Source organism: Chrysemys picta, chromosome 3, assembly GCF_011386835.1.
Source record: "Chrysemys picta bellii isolate R12L10 chromosome 3, ASM1138683v2, whole genome shotgun sequence".
Classification (NCBI taxonomy): Eukaryota; Metazoa; Chordata; order Testudines; family Emydidae; genus Chrysemys; species Chrysemys picta.
In genome coordinates, this window is record NC_088793.1 from 100,895,534 (window position 1) to 100,908,844 (window position 13,311).

Here is a 13,311-nt window from a genome sequence, read left to right on the forward strand (position 1 = left end):
GTATTCTTAAGGATTGGAATAACTTTAGTGCTAAAACCATCTTTTGTTCTCTTTACAGTCAGCTGCAGAAACAGATGTAATGAGCCATTTAATAAAAAGGGGCAGGGCTGCCAGTGTGATGGTGGCTGTAAAGAGCTTCAAAACTGCTGCTGGGATTATGAGGGTACCTGCCTGGAACCAAGTACGTTCCCATAAATGTGAGATTTGTTCGCCTAGTCTTTTTATTAATTTTTCTGGGGGGAGGGGGAGGGAAAATGAGAAATGTGCTATGTTTGCTTATTCTGCCACAAGTACAGATGCAAAAAAGTCTCTTGGCCATCTTTTGTTTTTTAGAGACTTGTTATGGCACGTGGTGAATTCTGGGGCTGTCGTATGTATGTTGAATGCATGTTGCTACCTCCCTCTCAGAAGTGAGTGGATTAATGAATGCCCCCAGTACCCTGTGTTCTGAATAGTATGCAGCACACAATGGTATGTTGGCGGGCTGAATTGGATCTGTGGGCTACAAAGTTCTCTAGCAGACTTGTCTGCTACTATATCACATCCAATGTCTTTTCCCTGCATGTTCCTGTCTCTGTCCATTCACTCTAACTGTTCCCGTGACAGCTTCTTGTAATCCATCTCTCCTGTTCTGCTCTCTCTCTCTCTCTCTCTCTCACTCGTGTTCTGTATCTTGTAGACTAACAGACGTATTGGAGCATAAGCTTTCGTGGGTGAGTACCCACTTCATCAGACGTATGTGGTGGAAATTTCCAGAGGTAGGTATAAATATGCAGGCAAGAATCAGTCTAGAGATAACGAGGTTAGTTCAATCAGGTAGGGTGAGGCCCTCTTCCAGCAGTTGAGGTGTGAACACCAAGAGAGGAGAAACTGCTTTTGTAGTTGGCTAGCCATTCACAGTCTTTGTTTAATCCTGAGCTGATGGTGTCAAATTTGCAAATGAACTGAAGTTCAGCAGTTTCTCTTTGGAGTCTGGTCCTGAAATTTTTTTGCTGCAGGATGGCTACCTTTAAATCTGCTATTGTGTGGCCAGGGAGGTTGAAGTGTTCTCCTACAGGTTTTTGTATATTGCCATTCCTAATATCTGATTTGTGTCCATTTATCCTTTTACGTAGGGATTGTCCAGTTTGGCCGATGTACATAGCAGAGGGGCATTGCTGGCACATGATGGCGTATATTACATTGGTGGACGTGCAAGTGAATGAACCGGTGATGTAGTGGCTGATCTGGTTAAGTCCTGTGATGGTGTCGCTGGTGTAAATATGTGGGCAGAGTTGGCATCGAGGTTTGTTGCATGGATTGGTTCCTGAGTTAGAGTTACTATGGTGCGGTGTGTGGTTGCTGGTGAGAATATGCTTAAGGCTGGCAGGTTGTCTGGGCGAAGACTGGCCTGCCTCCCAAGGCCTGTGAAAGTGAGGGATCGTTGTCCAGGATGAGTTGTAGATCACTGATGATGCATTGGAGAGGTTTTAGCTGAGGACTGTAGGTGATGGCCAGTGGAGTTCTGTTGGTTTCTTTCTTGGGCTTGTCTTGCAGCAGGAGGCTTCTGGGTACATGTCTGGCTCTGTTGATTTGTTTCCTTATTTCCTCGTGTGGGTATCGTAGTTTTGAGAATGCTTGGTGAAGATCTTGTAGGTGTTGGTCTCTGTCTGAGGGGTTGGAGCAGATGCGGTTATACCTCAGTGCTTGGCTGTAGATGATGGATTGTGTGGTGTGTCCGGGATGGAAGCTGGAGGCATAAAGGTAGGCATAGCGGTCGGTGGGTTTTCGGTATAGGGTGGTGTTAACGTGACCGTCACTTATTTGTACCGTGGTGTCTAGGAAGTGGACCTCCCGTGTAGATTGGTCCAGGCTGAGGTTGATGGTGGAGTGCAAGCTGTTGAAATCGTGGTGGAATTCTTCCAGAGTCTCCTTCCCATGGGTCCAGATGATGAAGATGTCATCAATGTAGCATAGGTAGAGAAGGGGTGTGAGTGGACGAGAGCTGAGGAAGCGTTGTTCCAGGTCAGCCATAAAAATGTTGGCATATTGTGGGGCCATGCAGGTGCCCATAGCGGTGCCACTGGTCTGGAGGTATATATTGTCACCAATAGTAGAAGCTGTAGTGCAGAAAGGGCTCAGACATGAATGCCACCATCTAACTCTGCCCCTGTAGTCATAAACCCAGCCGTGACATCCAAACCTCTAAACCAGCACCGTCCTTCTGCCTAGCTGATGCTTTTAGCCCCAGCCTCACCCTAATCATCAACCTATCACACAACTGGCAACAACACTATGCCTAAATAAGTTCTCAAACTGGTGCAAATTCTTATCCTTGATGCCACTAAATGGCACTGAATTTAACCCTTGTGTAGGCTCACAACTCAGGCCCAACAAACCTGACCCAAACCTAGGACCTCAGTGTGACTACCATATTCTATTAAACCAAGGTACTCAAATTTGGCAACCCCCTTATGTGATGCTGGCAGACCAGGTACAAGCTCTTGCCAAGGCTTTATGCCTCACCCAAGCACTGGCAAATTCACTGCTGGAAACCAATCCAGCTCGCCTGTGTGTTAAGATTGTTAAGATGGGTATTGGACTTATAACAATATTTAGTGTTTAGACTTTATGAACTGCTTGTAAGTTGCTACATGTATTAATCCTACTTATAATGTTGGTATCTCATGCTATGAGGTAACACTTAGGTATTTGCAATATAGGTGTAAAATGTTTGTTCTAAACCAGGGGGTTCCCAAATTTGGTTCACGGCTTGTTCAGGATAACCCCCTGGCGGGCTGCGAGGCGCTTTGTTTACCTGAGCGTCCGCAGGTATGGCCGCTCGCAGCTCCCAGTGGCAATGGTTCACTGTTCCCAGCCAATGGGCCTGCAGGCCGGGCCATTGCTTCCCGCAGCTCCCATTGGCCGGGAACGGCGAAACACGGCCACTGGGAGCTGCGAGCAGCCGTACCTGCGGATGCTCAGGTAAACAAAGCGTCTCGCGGCCTGCCAAGGGCTTACCCTGAACAAGCTGCGAACCAAGTTTGGAAACCCCTGTTCTAAACTATGCAACTCACCTAACAAGAAAAGACTTTGCCTAGTGCAAAATGCTTAATGCCATAGACTGCAACTCATTTGTGTATATATGCTTGTCTGCTTTAACCTGTAAATAACTCTCGTTTCTTTTTCCTAATTAATAAATCCGTAATTCGTTTACTATAGAATTGGCTACAAGTATTGTCTCTGGTGTGAGATCGGAGGTACAAATTGATCTGGGGTAAGTGACCAGTCTCTTAGGACTGGATGCAACCTGACTCTTTTGTGATCTTTAGAGTGTAACAATTAACTGTCATTAAGTCCACCTTGCCTGGTTGGCAAGATAGACTGGAATGCCCAAGGAGACTGTCTGTGACTCCATGGTAAGACTGTTTTGGTGCTTCAGGAGTTCACATTTGTTATTGGGTTGGAGAAATCTAGTTATAGAACATACACCCCGTTTGGAGTCTCTGCCATGCCTTTTGACAGTCTCTCCTGAGGTTGGCTCTCACAGTTGTAAACCACTCCAGACAGTGTGACACGTTATGCTAGTCTAAAGCCACATACAGGCACCAAACTTAACCCCAGCCCATGCTCACAGTCTAGGTCCATATCTAACCAGACCCTGGATCAGCAACCTTAAACAACTCTAACTCTTCCCCTGGCCCACAGACTGGTCACAGCACTTGCCCAGTCTGGGCATTCAAATGGGCCTATCCCTTATCATAACTGCAACATACAAAATGGCATCAACCCTTACCCTAGACCATGGTCGCAACCCAGTCCCAACAAAACAGAGCCAATACTAACACTAGCGCCATCATATCATCTGAACACAGTATTATGCTTAAACTAGACCCTTTATCTGCATCACAATTAGAGCTGGTTGGAGAAATGTAATTCCATTTTGCAGAGGATTTTGACAAATTTTGTTTCATTCCAGTTCGGAACAAACCCTGCAAATTTAGAATTTTTTCACAAAGCAGAATGGGAGCCCCGCTCTGGGGCAATCTACCTGGTGAGTTCATAGACACATGGACTTTAAGGTCAGAAGGGATCATCATAATCATCTAGTCTAACCTGCACATTGCAGGCCACAGAACTTAGCCCACCCACTCCTGTAATAGACCCATAACTTCTAACTGAGTTACTGAAGTCCTCAAATCATGATTTAAAGACTTCAAATTACGGATAATCCACCATTTACACTAGTCTAAACCTGCAAGTGACCCATGCTGCAGAGGAAGGTGAAAAAAACCCCAGGACCTCAACTACAAGTCACCCTGTCTAGCAGGCTTCCCAGGAACAGGGGACCCTGATAACCCTGGCTCCAAGAGCTAAGTTGTAGAGCCTGAGAGCCCAGGCCATTAAGGAGCTACAGTTTTCATATTCTTGGCTTCCTGTCATCCCACCAGGTGATCTTAGGGTGACCAGATGTCCCAATTTTATAGGGACAGTCCAGATTTTGGGGTCTTTTTCTTATATAGGCTCCTTTTACCCCCCCACCCCCTGTCCCGATTCATCACGCTTGCTCTCTGGGCACCCTAGGTGAGCTGCAGAGGAGCCAGGTGGGCAAGCTAGCAGGAAAGCAGGCAAGTTTTCTATGGAACCCTACCTGGCAGAGGATTCTGTTGGAAATCTGCCTGGGTTCTCTTGGAATTTCATTGAAATTGACACATCTCTGCAAAACATTGAGACAAATGAGCAAACCTTATCACAGCCTTATTATAGCAGTATGCCAGCTCCACTGTAGTTAAGGGTGAGAACTGCTTTCTGTTTAAAGGTTGACTCTTCTAAGTGCTCTAAAATCCACATGGTTACTCAGATTGTCTTGAAATTTGTTGTGCCTCATGAAAGTGTGGGGTAGGATTATTGAACCAAATTTGGAATCATTTGCTGAAGAAGTTCCCAAGATACAGCCCTCCTCCCCCGCAACCTCAGCTTTTCTTAAAGTTGCAAATTCTGTCATCGTGATTGTTTGTTTTTGTGCAAACCTAGGGATCAAACCATGGTGATGTTCTCTGTTGAGTGAGAACACCTCATGGAGTGGTAGCTTGAAGGATAGCTCTGAGCAGTGCGAACTCCTCCATTCATCTCAGTGAGTGTTCCCATCCTCCCACTGTAGGACCAGTGTTGAGAGCCTGTGATATACATTGTGCATGCCCATTCTCAGCTATACACCCCAGCCACAACATTGTGTGCTTGGTGAGGCTCCCAGCATGCCTGTTCTCAGCTCTCCGCCCAGAGGGAGAGGTCAAGCAAATCTGACCCAAACCTAACCAGAGTCCGGGTCTGTAAATTGGCCATATACTAAGCCTAAATTGGGTCCTCAACCTGACCCACATGAACCCACAAACTGGCATTAACTGTAGCTCTAACCCAGGCTCATTACCTAGGCCATAATTCAGTTTACCAAATTTAAGATATTCCTAAATGTAGCCTTGGCAAACAATGTGGTCATTGCATTGTAGCCTGTGTACAGCAAGCCTGACCTTAATAGTTTTTATGGATGCCAGCTTCAAAGCATGGGGGAACCTTCACATGCTACCTTTTGCCACAGAGAAGCTGGACATCAAAGAGAAACAACACACTGATCTTGAGAACAAAGAGGTTGACTCTTACATTTCTCCACCAGAGTCTTAACTTCAACATTCTTGTGGCTAACATTTACCTTCTGTCAGCTGATGGTAGAAACACTCACTGCCAGAAAGAATAACAAACAATTAAGGTTTATTTTAGGGAAGTGGAGGGATCACATGGTATAACTAAGTTGTGACAAAAAGAGTGATAAGAGAGTTGGCTTTATTTCCTGGCTCCAATTACCTGGCATAGGTCAGAGTTGTAAAAGGTTAGTTATAGAGATGGTCAAAAAATGTATTGAAAAATATTTTCAATGAAGAATGGATTTTTGTAGAAATGAAATTTTCACAGAAAATGCACATTTCCCTGGATTTGTTTTGGTTTTGTTGAAAAAAACAAAGCCCTGAAAACTAAGCAGCTTATGTTTTTGGGGGTTCTAATTTTGCACTGAAAAATTTAGATAAAAGGGTTTTTTTTAAAGAAAAGTTTCAACTATCTTTAGATAATGGTGACCGCATCAGATGACAGGATCAGTACTCAATGACTCCACTGCCTACTCTTAGTACTCCTTTTACACCCAGCCTATTCTTTTGTATATGTCTGTGTGTGTGAAAATGTCAGGAATCAGTCTGCAGTAGAACTAATCTCCAAGCAACTTCATCAGTACAACTAAAGCAAACTGCCTGATTGGCCATGCCATCTGATTGGCTGCAGGTAGGGTGACCAGATGAGAGGAACAAAATATCGGGAGTCCGGGGAGGAGGGGGGGATCCGGCGGCAGAGAAAAAAAAAAGCCGAGTGCTGCCGGTGGTGCGAAATATCGGGACAAATTGAGGGACAAACACCGAAAAATCAGGACGGTCCAACAGGCCAATTCTTAAACCAGCAGCAGCTTGCTGGAGGATCAATGCTTACATCCACCAATGTGATTGCTCCTGTGTTACCTTGTTCATACTGCTCCTGCCTTGCTCCCAGCCTTGGACCTTCCCCTGCCATGAACCACTCCTGGCTCTCTCTGCTGCTCACTCCAGTTCCTGACACCTGGCTTGACCTGTGGCTCTGGCTTCTCATTCCAGATGCCTGCTCTGAACCCTAGGCATGACACCTGCTCTCATCACTAGGCTAGACTACTTTCATCCTGGTCACCTGACAGAAAATTAATGCAAATAAAATATAACTGAAAGCAACAACCACAAAATAATACAGCCAGTTAATAAAATACAGAAATGGAGATGTCTAGGTTGGAGGACAGAGGAGACAACCTGAATCCCTGAACAGAGGAGAGGATTACAGTATTGTGCCTCTTAGAGTCCCAACTATGAGGAAGGTTGGTCCAATGATTAGAGTGATAGCCTGGGATGGGCCCACTGTAGCTGGAGGTAAACTAAGCAGCTGCCTAGGGCAACAGATTTCTGGGAGAAGCTGTTTGTCATCATGGAACCACAGACCTATTTATGGGGATGTGAATTGCAGAGTGCTCTAATGTGTAGTGCTCTAACTGCCCATATAGACCCTGCTGGTGCAAACTAAGAGTTTGGGTTGATGTAATCTGGACTAAATTAACACACACTAGGCACCTTTTAGTTCACACCAGCAGGGTTTACATGGGGCAATGAGAGCACTACACATTAGAATGCTCTGCAGTTCATACCCCTGTAGGCTACTCTGTAGTGCCATGTGGATAAGCCTTATGTCTGATAACATGGAGGTTCCCAGCTGTGGCGAGGGAGAGGGGCTTCTGATTGTTATGGAATAACTGGGGAGACAAAGCACCAGGTTACAGATCTGACCTGGGTGCCCCTCCATCATGACAGAGGGACAGCAGGGACAAATTTGAGTGGGTGGCATTGTGACCTGGAATGCTCAAGAGTGAAGTGTGTCTTTGTAGTGGAGGCTCCAAGTGCAAAGGGGGTGTCTGACATTTCCTGGGGGTACCAAGCATTGTGAAGGATCTCACTACCACCTGCCCTTAGCATGAGGAAGCTTTAGGTCAGCTCCCTGACTCCACCAGCCCCGGGCAACACAAGCAATCTCCACTCAGCATATACAGGCTCCACTGTCCCTCTGCAGGTTAACAATAGGCATGCTCCAACCCCTAAGTTCTCCGAGTAGACCCTTGGAACGCCCAGTCCCTGTTCCACTGGACATTCATAGAATTCCTGGATCCGCTGTTCCCAAAGGAACAGTACCCCTTGTTTACTAGCTTCATCTCAGACCACAGTCTCTGCTTAATTCGTATATGTTTATTTAACAAAGAACCAAGATTCAAGTAATAGTAAGTAGGTAGAAGTATTGGAAACAATTGGTCACGTATAAAAGAAAATCATAGCATGCATTCTTGGTCCTAGACTTGATTAACAAGGTACTTTCCTATCAAATAAAGTTTAGCTCACCCCCAAGTCTTTGTCACAGTGCTTACCAGCCCTGGTTGGCTGTGATTCTCTGTTCATAAGACATGCACACTGGCAGCTTCTCCCCCTAAGGGAAGGAGAGTATTCTCTGTTACACACCTAAAATCCATTGTCTTCACTGGTACACATGATACACCCTGCTGTTTTGTTTTTTCTCTGCAACTTTCTCTCCCTTGTGATTTTGTAAAATTAATTAGCTTGGAGGCTCAGTACACAAATAGACTTACATTGGGAGACATACAATACACAATACACACAGGACCAGACAGAGATAAGCAATCTTACCTCCTGCTTGAAAGGAACCTGTTTATCACCTCCTGGTGACCAGCCCTGTCTCACAGATCTTAAGAACATGATTTTCAGGATATATACATAACTCCTTAAATAATATCCATCCATACATTTCATAATAAATATGATGACCAGTGAGCTATTGGCTTTTAGTGGAGACCTCACATGCCACCCTTTGGTGAATTATGATGCATGTACCTGGCGATCCCTGTAGTGCCTATGCACTCCTTCTGTGTCTTCAGCCAGTTGGCACCCAGAGGTGCCTGGGTCACAGGGTGCTAAGGTGAGGCATGGTTCAAAGGGGGTTGAGAACCCTTGTGATAACAGAAAGCATTTGGGGCAGAATAGCAAAAATACAAAATGGGGGGGGGGCAAGGAACAGGGGTCACAACAGATTGTCTTGAGCTACCTCTGAGCCTGGGGCTGAGGAGACCTATATTCAAATGCCTGCTTTGCCACAGACTTCCTTTCTGACCTTTGGTAAGTCACTTTACCTTAGTTCCCCATCAATAAAATGGGGTGTCGTGAGGATAAATACATTAAAATATTGTAAGACGCTTGGACAATATAGCAATGGGGGCCAAATAAGCATCTAGATATATAGATATACAGGTGTCAATAACTACCTTGGAACCTCAAATGCTTTCTGATAACATGGCCACTTTTGTGCCCCAAGTAGTTGCTTCTGAAAATGTTTGTTCATCTGCTGAGGTAGAACCACCATCTGGGGCCTGTATTTACTGTTCTGATGGTACAGCTGCACCTCAAACTGGGGGTGTAATTCCCAGCTTGAAGAGGCATACTGCACCCTCAGTTCTGCTCGAGCTAGTGCCTAAAAATAGCAGTGTGTCTGTGATGGTGTGGGTAGCCACTTGTGCTAGTCACTTCAAGTGCATTCCTGCCTGATCCTCTGGGTATGTACTTGGGCGGCTAGCCCGAGCGGCTATATTTAGGCTCTAGCTTAAGCAGAGCTAGCATGGGTACATCTATTTAAGCTGTGAATCACACCTTCCTGTTCAAATGTAGATGTACTCTATGTGTTTCACAGTGACAGTGGCTAGATGTGTTACTTCTGTCAGCAGAGGAGCATTGTCAGTAGCATTTGGATGTTCTCGAGAAACAGGAAGCCAGTGTCTTCTTGGGTTTTGTTCAGTAGTCTTCTGTTCCTTCTGTAGGACTGACTCCCTGGGGTTCGGTGAGGTTATTACCTTGTTACCATGCCACTTTCTATGTGGAATTATGGTCCACCCTTTCTCTTAATATAAGTACAAGGGGATGATCAATAAAACTGAAAGGTGGCAAATTGAAAACCAATAAAAGGAAATACATTTTCTACTCAGTGAGTACTTAGACTATGGAATGTATTGCCATAGTATGACATTGAGGCCTAGAATTTAGCAGGATTCAAAGAGGGATTGAACATTATGTAGATTATGTGGCCATCCAGTTATAATTGTAAACACACATACAAAAAAGTTTTGGAAGGAAAATAAAGCCTGATGCTTCAGGGCCGAGTTTAACTCAGTTTATTCATAAGCACCTTGTTGGCCATAAGCACCTACATCAAGTTAAAGAATTTATGTTTGTTTTGTGGGCAGTGTTAGCTTTATGATTTCTTTGCCTAGTAATTTCCTTATTTTAAGTGCTTGAGTTTTATAAATTAAGGCTTGTCTACAGGACAATTTACTTAACAGAAAGCTGGGGTGTGAATGTACCCAGAACTAGCCTGCAGCACATTTACTGCTTGTGCAGACCCTGCTGATGTGCATTAATAGTTAGTGCGCTTTGATCTAGTTCAGTTTCAATACGGACTAGATCAAAGTGCATTAACGATATTGCCACCCTGACTTCTGTGCTACTGCTGGCAGTGGCGCTGCCTTCAGAGCTGGGCACCCAGCCAGTAGCCACTGCTCTCCACTCTGCTTTCAGAGCTGGGTAGTCAGAGACCAGATTTCATGGAAGAGACCAGATTTCACGGTCCATGACGTGATTTTCACAGCCACAAATTTGGTAGACTCCTAGTAATAGCCAACATGGATTTGTCAAGAACAAATCATGTCAAACCAACCTAATTTCATTCTTTGACAAGTTGACTGGCCTAATCAATGAGGGGGAAGCAGTTGTGATATATCTTGATTTTAGTAAGGCTTTTGACACAATCTCACATGACATTCTCATAAGCAAACTAGGGAAATATGGTCTAGATTAAACTACTATAAAGTGGCTGCATGACTGGTTGAAAGACTATACTTAAAAAGTAGTTCTGTTAGTGGTTCACTGTCAAATGGGGAGGATATATCTAGTGGAGTCCCACAGAGGTCTGTCCTGTCCTGGTACTATTTATCAATTTCGTTAATGACGTGGATAATGGAGTGGAGAGTATGCTTATAAAATTTGTGGCTGACACCTAGCTGGGAGGGATTGCAGGCACTTTGGAGGAGAGGAATAGAATTCCAAATGGCCTTGAGAAATTGGAGAATTGGTCAGGAATCAACAAGATGAAATTCAGTATGACAAGTGTAACCCTTCTGCCAGGTGGAGCAGCAGATACAAGGGCCTGGTTCAGTATCTAAAGGTTTCTTTTCAACAATACAACCAAAACCGGCTCGAGCCTCTACCCAGTGACCTGGGACAATTACTCACCACTCCCCTGAGTGCCTCTAAGAGGCAATACTTCCCCTCTCGCAAGCACAGAGTCTGAGTGTAGCAAGAACTTTTACTAAAAGGAGGAAGTTTACTCAGCATTAATTTGGGAAAACACCGCAACTAGGGTTCATAAACACAAACCATGAGCAAAAGACTCACCCCCAAGTAAGTGGGGCAGTGTCCTTTTCCCCTCAGGGTCTTAAGTCCAGCAACACAAAAGTCCCTTTAACGTGCCCATCCCTTCTCTGTACCACACTCACAGTTGCTGTCCTTAGCCAGTGCAGCCCCAGAGTTCAGAGGTTCATCCGCAGAGTTCACCTTCCACCCTCTGTGGAAGGCAGGGAAGGTAAGGAGGCACCTTACACGTTGCACTGCTTGGGCACTCGCTCGTCACCCCAACAGTCGATTGCCACACTTCTGCATGGCTCTGCTCTGGCCGTTTGCCGTGCCTCTCCACCAGCCTCTCTGCTGCCCGCGCCTCTCTGCCAGCCGCCCTGCTGTCCGCTTGCCACGCCTCTCTACCAGCCGCCCTGCTGGCTGCTTGCCGCGCCTCTCCGCCAGCTGCCTGGCTGGCCACTTGCTGCACCTCTCCGCCAGCTGCAGGGGTGAAAGTAATTTACAGGACTTACCAGTACTTCTGGAATCCTGAGGGGAGCGTGGCCTCATCCGGAAGAGGAGTGGCCTCAACCGGAAGAGGCAGGGCATCTCAAGATTTAAAGGCCCTGGGGCATCGGTTGCGGCTGGGAGCCCCAGGGCCTTTAATCAACCCGGGGCTCCCAGTTACAGAGGTGGCTGGGAGCCCCTGGGGCTCAGGGGCAAATTAAAGGGCTCGGGGCTCTGGCCACCGCGGAGCTCCGGGCCCTTTAAATCGCCCCTGCAGCTCCGGCTGACGGAGCTGCGGGCGGGGGATTTAAAGGGCTTGGGGCTCCCCGCAGCGGCGGGAGCTCCAGGCCCTTTAAATCCTGGCCCCCAGTTCACACGGCTGCAGGGAACCCAGAGCCTTGCCAGGCTGGGGCCGGGATTTAAAGGGCCCGGAGCTCCCGCCACTGCCCTTTAAATCCCGGCCCCGGCCCGGCTACTGGAGCTGCAGGCAGGATTTAAAGGGCTCGGGGCTCCCCGCCATGGCAGCCGATGCGGTCCGGCACGGTGTAGTGGCTCTTGCCGGTATGCCATACCGGACCCTACCGGCTTACTTTCACCTCTGGCCAGCTGCCCGGCTTCAGCCCCACCCCTCCGTTAACACAGGTCTCAGTGATTTCAGTTGTTAGTGGGGGAGCCTCACTGCTGGTGCACGCTGGGCAGCCTCTTGCAATAGAGACACTGTCCCAAAGTAGGTCTAATACTTAGACATAGGATTAGTGATTTCAGTTCCACAGCATGTAACAAGACTCTCAATTGAGTCTAAATTAGCTCTTTTATTATATCATAGAGAGAAGAAGGGTCAAATGGTGTCTAAGACTCTTAAACAGAGCCTTCATCAGCAGGTACAAACACCTGCCCCCACCCTCTCTCAACTCATTGGGCTTTAGAACCCATGTGCCCTGCCTCACCGGTGCCGTTCAGTTGAGGGTGAGTCCCTCCAGGGGGGTATGCCAGGTACAGTTCTGCTGCCCTCGGTTCACACAACAAGGATAACAGCGCTTTGTTACTCCTGCTCCAATAACAAGGAGACTGGGGATCCAACACCAGCCACAAGTGATCATTTGGGCAAGCAATCCCATCATGCTGAGCACCTAGGCAGGGTGTGTGTGTCCATGCAAACGAGATCAGCTTCTGAAGTCTTTTTCCACAGCTCACCCACTAGATGTCAGAGGAGAGCTCATTCAGACTCTGCTTACACAAGTGCAAAGTACTACATTACTATACTTACGAAGGACAAATCAAATGAACTAATACAAAAAGGGTTTTAACTTCCTATGGAGTAGTATTGCTCAAAAGGATCTGGGGGTTATAGTGGATCACAAATTGAATATGAGCCAACAGTGTGATGCAAATGTGAAAAAGACTAATATAATTCTGGGGTGTAACAGGATGTTGTACGTGAGACAGGGGAGGTAATTGTCCCATTCTACTTAGCATTGGAGAGGCCTCAGCTGGAGTATTGTTTGCTGTTTTGGGTGCCACACATTAAGGAAAATCTGGACAAATTGGAGAGAGTCTCAAGGAAAGCTACAAAAATTATAAAAGAGGAAAAGTTTAAAAAATGGGTATGCTTATTCTCGAGAAAAGCCTGAGGGGGTGGACCTGATGAGTGACTTCAAATATTGCCAGGGCTGTTCTAAAGATGTTGGTGAGCAATTGTTCTCCCTATATACTGAAAGTAGGACAAGAAGTAATGAGCTTATTCCACGGCAACAGAGTTATAAGT

The 13,311-nt window shown here is 46.3% G+C and overlaps 1 protein-coding gene across 1 annotated transcript in view; it reads left to right on the top strand.

Moving 5' to 3' along the window:
- The first annotated feature begins 679 nt into the window (after positions 1–679).
- Positions 680–13,311, top strand: part of ENPP3 (ectonucleotide pyrophosphatase/phosphodiesterase 3) — an 89,947-nt gene continuing 77,315 nt past the window's right edge. The window contains exons 1-2 of the mRNA XM_065588647.1: positions 680–758; positions 3,202–3,256. The gene's annotated coding sequence lies outside the window, so the exon portion shown is untranslated. The remainder of the gene's footprint in view (positions 759–3,201; positions 3,257–13,311) is intronic.